This window comes from Cebus imitator, unplaced genomic scaffold (genome assembly GCF_001604975.1).
Source record: "Cebus imitator isolate Cc_AM_T3 unplaced genomic scaffold, Cebus_imitator-1.0 Scaffold325, whole genome shotgun sequence".
Lineage (NCBI taxonomy): Eukaryota > Metazoa > Chordata > Mammalia > Primates > Cebidae > Cebus > Cebus imitator.
In genome coordinates this window covers 2,164,075-2,174,120 of record NW_016107640.1, presented here as the reverse complement: position 1 = coordinate 2,174,120, position 10,046 = coordinate 2,164,075, and positions in this window count along the sequence as shown.

Here is a 10,046-nt window from a genome sequence, read left to right as displayed (position 1 = left end):
CTGGGTTCAGGCAATTCTCCTGCCTCAGCCTCCTGAGTAGCTGGGATTACAGGCACGCACCACCATGCCCAGCTAATTTTTTGTATTTTTAGTAGAGACGGGGTTTCACCATATTGACCAGGATGGTCTTGATCTCTTGACCTCGTGATCCACCCGCCTCGGCCTCCCAAAGTGCTGGGATTACAAGCTTGAGCCACCGCGCCGGGCCTTCAGATATACTTTCAGTGAAGAGCTTTTCCTCCAGGAACTGAACGTCTAATGAAGTAGGAAAAATACAAAAATAATTGTTAGGCCTCCAAGTCCAAGCCTGGCCATTATAGCCTTGGTGACCTACACGTACACCTCTGGATGGTCCCCAGGAGCCAGAAAGTCTGAGGCAACCACAAGTAACCAGGTGGCCACAGAAAGAGGTGAAACAACTTGTTCCTGCCTCAGCTAATTGCTCTGTAACCTGCACCCATTGTTCCTGTTTAGCCTTACAATAATTTCCCCCTCAACCCTATCGGATTTTTCAAGACCCCCACCCTATGTAATCTGCCACACCCTCCCCTCTGATTACAAGCAATACTTCCCACCCTTATGATCATGCCTGTTTGTAATAAATGACCCCTACCCTTGTGATCACGCATCCCATGACACCCTTCCTCTCCCCAAGATAGATTACCACCTTTAGCTGACCATTTGCCCCAACCTATATAACGAACCCCCTCTCCTACTCTATCAATCTGCCCTTTTGCCTAACTCCTTTCTCAGACTTGGCTGGCTTGCACCCAAGCACAAAATAAATGGCCCTTTGCCCACACAAAACCTGTCTGGTGGTCTCTTTACATGAGTGACATGTGTGGCAATTGGTGCCGAAAACCGGGCTGAGGGGAACTCCTACAGGAAACCAAACCCTCTGTCCCTACCCCTTGTGCTTCCTCTGTGAAGAGAACTACCTATGACGAAGGCTCATTAGACCAGCCTGAGTATCCACTCACCATCCCCAGATCAGGTAAGCAGTTTACCTCAGCTCTTCTCTTTTGCCCTTCTCACTACCTGTCAGCTTCCTTCTTTCAGTTTCATTTTCCTCTCCTTTTCAGCGGAGACAAGAAAAACAGGACTTTCATGAGGTTCATGACCAAAAAAAAATCCTACGTAGCTCACAGAACCGGAAGACAGTCTTCCCTCAGTGACTGATCATTGCAGAGACATCTGCTCTGCTCACTCACTCACACTCATTTCCTTCAGTGACGTCTGCTCTGGTCACTCACTCATACTCATAGGGTGATGGATCAAAGCAGGGGATGCCCCCTTTGACAGGATCACCCCAGGTACAGACCAAGGTTTAGTCTGGGACACATGCTAAACTCCTTGGTCGCACACTCACTTTCCTTGTCTCCGGCTCTTCTTAAACTATGGGCAACCTCCCGCCCTCCATTCCTCCCTCCTGTCCCTTAGCCTGCATTCTAAAAATCCTCAGACGTCTCCGGCTATCACTGATCTAAAACCTAAGCATCTTATTTTCTTCTGCAATACGACTTGGCCCCAATATCAACTGGACAATGGCTCTAAATAGCCAGAAAACAGTACCTTTGATTTTTCTGTCCTGCAGGGTCTAGACAACTTTTGTCTTAAAATGGGCAAATGGTCTGAAGTCCCCTACATCCAGGCATTTTTGACACTTTGCTCCCTTCCCAGCCTCTGCTTCCAATGTGACCCCTGTCAAATTCTTCTTTCCCTCCCACTTGCGCTCCCTGTCGCTACTGCCAATGCAGATCCTTCACTCTCAGTAGACCCTTCTGACCTTTCCCCTCCCCCTCAGGCTGCCCCTCATCAGGCTGAACCAAATCCTAATCTCCCCACGGTCCCATCCCCTCCCTCTTATACCTTGTCACTTCTCCATCCCATACCCGCTCCAGGACAATTCAGCCTTAACAGTAGCTCTCCCTACCCCACCCAACAGTTTCCCCTTCGAGAGGTGGCTAGAGCCGAGGGCATAGTCAGAGTACATGTTCCTTTTTCTCTGTCCAGTCTGTCCCAAACTGGTCAGCACTTGGGATCTTTCTCATCAGATTCCACTAAATATATCCAAGACTTGCAATGTCTCAGTCCTACAATCTAACCTGGAATGACTTAAATGTTATTCTAACCTCTACTCTTTCTCCAGATGAATGAAATAGGGTTTATACTCTGGCTTAATCTTATGCTGATACCCACAGACACCATGAGCCACTCTCCAAGAGGGTGTCAGGGCAGTACCTAGGGAAGAACCCAATTGGCAATACCAGGTGGGCTCGCCTGACATCACCAAACGTGACTATATGGTCTCTTGCTTAGTTCTGGGACGTAAGCAGGCAGCTTACAAAGCCTGCTTAAGTGAAAGCAGGCTTTCCTATGACAAGCTTAAAGAAACAACCTGGGGCAAACATGAAAATCCTGCCCAATTCATGGCCCACCTTGCAGAAACTCTTAGAAGCTTCGCAGCACTAGACCCAGAGGGGCCAGAGGGTCGCCTTATTCTCAATATGCATTTTATTACCCTGTCTGCCCAGACATTAGGAAAAACTTTGAAAACTAGACTCAGGCCCTCAAACGCCACAACAGAAATTAATCAACCTCACTTTCAAGGGGTTTAACAATAGGGAAGAAGCAGCCAAGCAGCAACATATCTCAGAGCTGCAACTGCTTACCTACGTGGTAAGACAAACCCCAGCCACTGTTTCAACGACAAGGAAATTCCAGGCACCGAAGCAACTGCAATTGGGTGGTCCATCAAGCTGTCCTCCTCCAGGGCCTTGCTTCAAATGCCAGAAAACTGGCCACTGGGCCAGGGAGTACCCACAGCCTGGGACTCCATCCTGCTTCAAATGCCAAAAGCTTGGACATTGGGATAACAAATGCTTACAGCCCAAGGCCCCCTCTAAGCCGTGTTCTGTCTATGGGGGAACCCACTGGAAATCAGACTGTCCAGCTCATATTACAGCCCCTCCCAAGGCTCCTAGAGTTCAAACCCAGTATTCTCCAGCTGACTCCTTTCCAGAACTTCTCAGTTTAGCAACTGAAGATTGACACTGCTCGACTGCTTTGGAAGCCCCCGGAACCATCATAGACACCGAGCTTTGAATACCCAGCCTTATGAGGACACCTTAGCTGGACAATCAATGTTGGTCAAGGATCTAACCTCTCTAGCTCTACACCCTTGGCGGAAAGGCCCCTACCTGGTTGTCTACAGTACCCGGACTGAAGGTCTACAAGGCCCTCCCCACTGGGTTCACCAGTCCAGGATTAAACTGTGCCCATCAGATGACCAGCCTAGCCCATCCACCTCCTCTTGCAAGTCTCAAGTACTCTCTCCTACTTCTCTTAAGCTAACTCGAATTCCTGAAGAGTAGACACAAACCACACGAGTTTTAAACTAATATAAACTTATTCTAACATTGACAGGAATCCTTCTCTTGACTTTGCTATTTGCAACAAGACTGTATGCAGTAACCCCTAAAACTTGGTCTATACCTTACAAGCTCTCAATTCCTGTTGCTTCTGTCTAATCATACTTCTAATTGCCCTTCTTGTCTACATTTAAATGCCCTATGCTTGCTTGCCTTGCCGGTTCACTGCTTTCCTCCAGACCATTTTAGCTGACATTTCGTGGTTCTACCCGTGAACTTCCACCCTTGACTCCTTCCTTGAGTAGATAAATGATCTTACATGGCAAGGGACACTCCAATTCTTTCACCCGATGAATTCCTCTTCTTTACTTCTCACTCTTATTCTCAGTCCCATTCTGTCACTTCCTATTCCTTCCTAATTACCTTCAACATACCATCAGTCTAACCCATTCGCTCCTCACTAATTCCAACCCACTGTTGGCAAAAAAAATTGCCAGCTCTGCATCTCCCTTTCTTCCTCGTCTTATACCACTGCTCCCCCTGCCAGTCGATCGGGCTACCTCTCTCGTCTCCCTACACCTCTGCACCTCTTTTAACAGTCCCCAGCTCTACCCTCTTATGGAGCTTTTTGATTTCTTAGACAAGTTTAACAAAACTTCCTCATACATTTCACACCAACAAGCTGCCGCACTATTTGTTGACACTTCCTCATGCACTACGAAAATCAGACTACCTCCACCATACAGTTACCCCATCAATCTTCTTTGCAACCTCTAATGGCTGCTGTCCTTCCTGGATCTTTAGGAGTTTGGGTATCTAACTCCCCTTTCAAGGGTCCCTCCCACCTTTTCACCCTATATTTTCAATTCTGCCTTGCCCCAGGCCTCTTTTTCTCATGTGGCTCTTCCACATGTGTCTACCTACTAACTGGACCAGCACGTGTGCCTTAGTCTTTCTTATTCCTAGATTCCAATTTGCCAATGGTAATGAATAACTGTCTGTTCCCCTAATAACACCTATATGACCAAAAAGAGTCATCCCGCTAATTCCATTACTTGTGGGAATAGGGCTTACAGCCTGAGCTATAGGCCTTGGAACTGGCAAAGCGGGGGTCACCACCTCTGTCACAACATTTTGCAGTCTGTCTACTGATAACTCTGCTAGCATTACAGACATATATAATACCTTGTCTGTCCTTCAAGCTCAAATCAACTCTTCAGCTGCATTTGTCCTCCAAAACTGTCATGGTCTCAATGTACTACAGAAAAGGGAGGACTCTGTATATTTCTAAATGAGGAATGCTGCTTTTACTTAAGTCAATTTGGCCTAGTTTACAATAATGTCAAAGGCTCAAAGACAAGGCCCAGAAATCTGCTAATCAGGCAAGTAACTATGCCAAATGCGCCTGGCCATTTTCTAGCTGAATGTCATGGCTCTTTACAATCCTTACTCCCCTAATGCCCATCTTCCTTCTCTTATTTGGACCCTGCATTTTCCAATTAGTCTCTCAATTCCTGCAAAACCATGTCCAGGCCATCACTAATCACTCTATCCAGCAAAGGCTACTCTGAACAACTTCACAATATCATCACCCCATCCCAGGACCTCTCAGCTACTTAAGACAAAATGCCTTGCCAACCCTCCCTGTTTATTTGCCTGTCTTATCCCCAGCCCTGTTTTACAGCCTTCACCCTTCCAGGAACAATCAGAGACACCAACCCATCACTCATAACCTCCAGGCAGTGCCCGGCTAATGTCAAAATACAGCGAGACACCTCTCCAGAACCTGCCCATATCCCTTTCCATTCAAGTCTTCTGGGACCACCCCCTACACTGGACACTAATCCAACCTTGGTCCAAGGCTTCATTACCCCCCATCTTAAATCTATTATGCTTCCAATGACTTGGCCAAACACTTACTGAACTATAAGAATCACAGACTTTTCTTTTAGGTGTCTACACAGCCCCCTGTCATGCTTGAGGAAGCCATGAGAAACATCGTCCCTACTCCCTTCCCTAACTTTTTTTTATTTTATACATGTATAAAAAGATGGGAATGTCAGGCCTCCAAGTCCAAGCCTGGCCATTATAGCCTTGGTGACCTGCATGTACACCCCAGGAGCCAGAAAGTCTGAAGCAACCACAAGTAACCAGATGGTCACAGAAAGACGTGAAACAACTTGTTCCTGCCTCAACTAATTGCTCTGTAACCTGTACCCATTGTTCCTGTTCAGCCTTGCAAAAACTCCCCACCCCCCCATATTGGATTTCTCAGGACCCCCACCCCTGTAACTATGTAATCTGCCACACCCTCCCCTCTGATTACAAGCAAGACTCCCCACCCTTATGATCATGCCTGTAATAAATGACCCCTACCCTTGTGATCATGCATCCCATGACGCCCTTCCCCTCCCCAAGACAGATTACCACCTTTAGCTGATCATTCGCCCCAACCTATATAACCAGTCCCTTCTCCTACCCCTTTTGCCTAACTCCTTTTTTGGACTTGGCCCGCTTGTATCCAAGCGTGAAATAAATGGCCTTGTTGCCCACACAAAGACACAAAGCCTGTCTGGTAGTCTCTTTACGTGAGCAACACACGTGACAATAATACAATCTCATACAACGTAATAATAGTATTAAGGAGTACAGTGTAATGATTAATTATGCCAAATATAGTGGACACATTTTGAGATGCCAATCCAAATCATGACGCCTTTGAAATTACCTCCACCTATCATCTCTGCTAAAAGGGGGAACCTAACTGACCATGTTTGTCCCATCTGATCTCCACAAATTCTTGGATCAGCTGATTTGAATTAGGGCTTTACACCTATTCAAGTGAAAACTAACTTATAGACTGGGCTGAACCAATCAGATTTTCTGAGCTGGGAATGTGAAATTGGGACACAGAGATCCTCAGTTGAAAAATAGTGGATGTAGGACCTGAAAGAGCTTTCAAAGTTGGGATTGAAGAGAACACAAGGACAGGCCAAAGTGTGAAGCCAAGGAACCCTAAATAAGCAGAAAAGGCTGTGCTGCAGAGAGAAGCAGGACACAAGGTAGAGCACAGTTGAAAGCAGAGGTCAGAGGTTGCTGCAATGGAATTAGACTCTGATCCCGGCTTTCCAACTGCACGTCCTCTGTGGCCCAATTGCCTTTTCTTTTCTGAAGTTCATGAAATGCCTGATGCACCCTTTTGTTGCCCTTCCTTTCACTTGATCACTCCTAATTTGTCCAGGTCCTGGAGCATTCACCAAGCAAAGACGTATGAAAAGCATATGCAAAAACAGAGGCAACACGTTACAGTATGCTCAGGGAAAGCTAATCTGCTTATAGCAACTGAACAGCATGTTATATTGCGATTTCTGGAGGCATCCAGACAGATTCTCTGTTCAGTTGTATTCATTTACCTGAATTGGCTCCTTCTTCCCAAACCTGCTCCCTATACTGCTTCTCACATGGTGGTTTTTCTTCCTGTCTCTCCATCAACTGCAGTATGAGTGTGCCTCTGCACCCCTGTATTCCTTTATGTCAAGTTGGATGAGTGACTTTCTCATTTATTTGAGTTGGAGTCATGACGAGTACCACGTCCAAAGCTAGCAGACCACACTTAATTTTTGTTTAGACTTCTTATGAATTGTAATTTTTCTAACCATTTTTTCTAATACAACTTGAATAGTTCTTTCTTTGTTTTTGAGACAAGGTCTTACTCTGTCATCCATACTAGAATTCAGTAACTCCATCATTGCTTACTGCAACCTCAACCTTCAGGACTTGAGCAATGCTCTCACCTCAGCTTCCTGAGTAGCTGGGACTACAGGCATGTGCCATTAGACGTGGCTAATTTTTAAATGTTTTGTAGAGACAGGGTCTCCTTTTGTTGTTAGTATCAAACTCCTAAGCCCAAGCGAACCTCCTACCTCAGCCACCCAAAATGCTAAGACTACAGGCATGAGCCGGTGCGCCTGGCCAGAAGTTGGATAGGTTTTAAAAAACACTGGCTACTTGCAGAAAGAAATCTAACTTAAGGAAACCATAATTCCCTAAAACTCTTTCAGGGTTAAAGAAAAAAAAATTATATTTGCTTTTATGGAACTAAAATAATTATTAGAGTTTTGGCTATTGGCCTGTGACCAATGATTCCTATAGGATACCTTCTGCCTATTCTCAGGCTACAAAATCAAACCTGGTTTCAGATTCTCTTCACTTCACACATCCAATAAGATGCTTTTTCTGCCTTATTAGCCTTTAATAATTTTTTTAAGTGAAAGCAAGTTTATTAAGAAAGTAAGGGAATAAAGAATGGCTACTCCATAGGCAGAGCAGCTGCATGAGCTTCTCAGCTGCTTATACTTATTGTTACTTCTTGATTATATGCTAAACGAGGGGTAAATTATTCATGAGTTTTCCAGGAAAGGGGTGGACAATTCCCAGAACTGAGGGTTCTTCCCCTTTTTAGACTGTATCCGGTAACTGTTAAAGCTTGAATATCCACTTTTAATTAAGGTAATTTTTAACCATGGAGCTCTTTTTTTAAGTCCTTTTAAATTTCTTATTACCTGACGTTAGCCAGGCCAAACGGTCCATATATCTGGCCTTTGAACTTTACCAAAGGTAAACTCACAGGGGAAACCAATAAACCTTAGCAACTAAGCTACAGCATTGGGCAGCTTCCATTGCCCTTCCCAGAAGACACCTAGAGCAGCCAGTTTTGAGCTTGTAAAGGCTTTTAACTGCTCAAGATAATTTTTAGAGCTAAATATAACATGAACCCCAAAATCCCTGTTCCCTGGATGGTGGAGACCAAGAGGAAGTACCGTCATGTGGTTGCAAGGTCAAGCTCCCAAGGACATAAAACATGACGAGAGGGAAACTTCATCTAATTTTTTTTTGTTTCAGAGACCTGCAGCAAAGTTTGTAACTGACCAGTTTCCTGGAGCGTCTTGAACAGCAGGCTTACAGGGGTTCTAAGCCCATGTTCAATCCTAAGGTACTCCTCTTTATGACAGAACAATGCAGAAAGATACATTTATAGCACAAAGTACACCAGATTCACTGTATCTTAAGATTGGCCTCACGCATCCTTTTTCCATTAATTAAAACTTTACAGAGAAGATAAACAGTGATTTTTACCATTCACTCAAACAGTTTGCACAGGGATAGAGACAAGAAGTCTGACTGGTAAGAACTCATTACCCTTTTGCAGGCATGCCAGGTTTCTGAGTTCTCTTTCCCTGAGCAGCCCTAGCAGCCTTGCTCACGGCATGAAAGCCCTGGGGGCCACGCTCCAACTCAAAGGAAAATCATCTTTTTTTGTTTCGTGGTTTCATAGGGAAAACCCTCTCAATATTGTAAGATGCCTCCCAACCAGCTGTATGGTGAACCTGAATTATCACTTTCTATTCCGTTTTGCTCTAGGCAGAGCAAAATAAGTGTGACAAAACAGACATTAGCCACTCCCCTTAGCACTCAATATTGAACTGGCAAGTGTCAAGCTTGCCCCTGGATGAGCCCCGTCATCTTTAATCCAACCTCTGACCAGGAGTTTCCATATGTGGTCTCTGTGCAAGATGGTCGCCCTGAGTAACAGAACAAATAGGAAAGGGAAAGGAGAGAAAGAGAGAAAAGCATTGCCTGTGGCCATGTGGGGAAGGCAAGGAGCTCAGGGAGGCCAGAGAAAGACCCGTCCATTGCAGCAACACTGAATCAAAATTTCAGGCGACTGCTTGTCGATAGTGAAGCAATTTTTTCCAGCAGTCCCATCAGCTCTCTGATTTCCCATTTTGGAGAGAAAAAAAAAGCTCCCTATGTCCCATGATCCTGTACATACCTAATCCTGTCACCCACAGCCTTCAGCAAAGAGTGCAAGCAGATTAATTCAAAGAGAATAGCAGTTAACGTCCCATAGTTCCAAATCCATTTTTAACCAAGAGGGACTTTAGTGAGAAGGGCCTCTAACCCTGTAAATCTTAGGAAGGACTCTAGCCTTTCTAAGTTGGACTTCAAACCCAAGTTTGGTCAAGCATTCATGCCTTTTATTAAGAGAGGCCTTTAACCCTCTCCGTCTTACCCTAAGTTGGGCCTCCAACCCAATCCCATCCTTTACCAGAGTACCTCACCACTTACCCAAAGTCAGCTGATTGTTGCTGCAGTCTATTTCCTTTGGGTCGTGGCCTCCTCAGTTTCATCTCTTCATGGTTCACCTGGAAGGTATTACTGGAAAGAAGTCTGGATCCACACTAAAAGACAGGGTTCTTGGATATCACACAAGAAAGAATTTGAGGCAGATTTACAAAGTGAAAGCAAGTTTATTTAAAGTAAAGGAACAAAGAATGGCTACTCCACAGGCAGAGCAGCCATAATTTTTTACTTTTTAAAAAGACATTTTGCATCCCCCTGTGTAATAATTGATTATGGGCTAGCTTTAGAACCCTTGCTTTTGTTTTGTCTTGCTTTTGTTTTGTCTTCTTAGTAGCTTTCTCTTAGAGTTTGGTTAATAAATTGTCAGTGGCTTACAAATTAATTGTACATAGAGGAGCAAAGTAATGTTAGAGATTATCTCATTACATGATAATAATATAATAGGCTCCTGCTCAAACCCTGAGAGGAGCCAACATGACAAGCTAAACAGCCTGGGATAATTACACCGTCTTTTCGTCTTTTTTTTTTTTT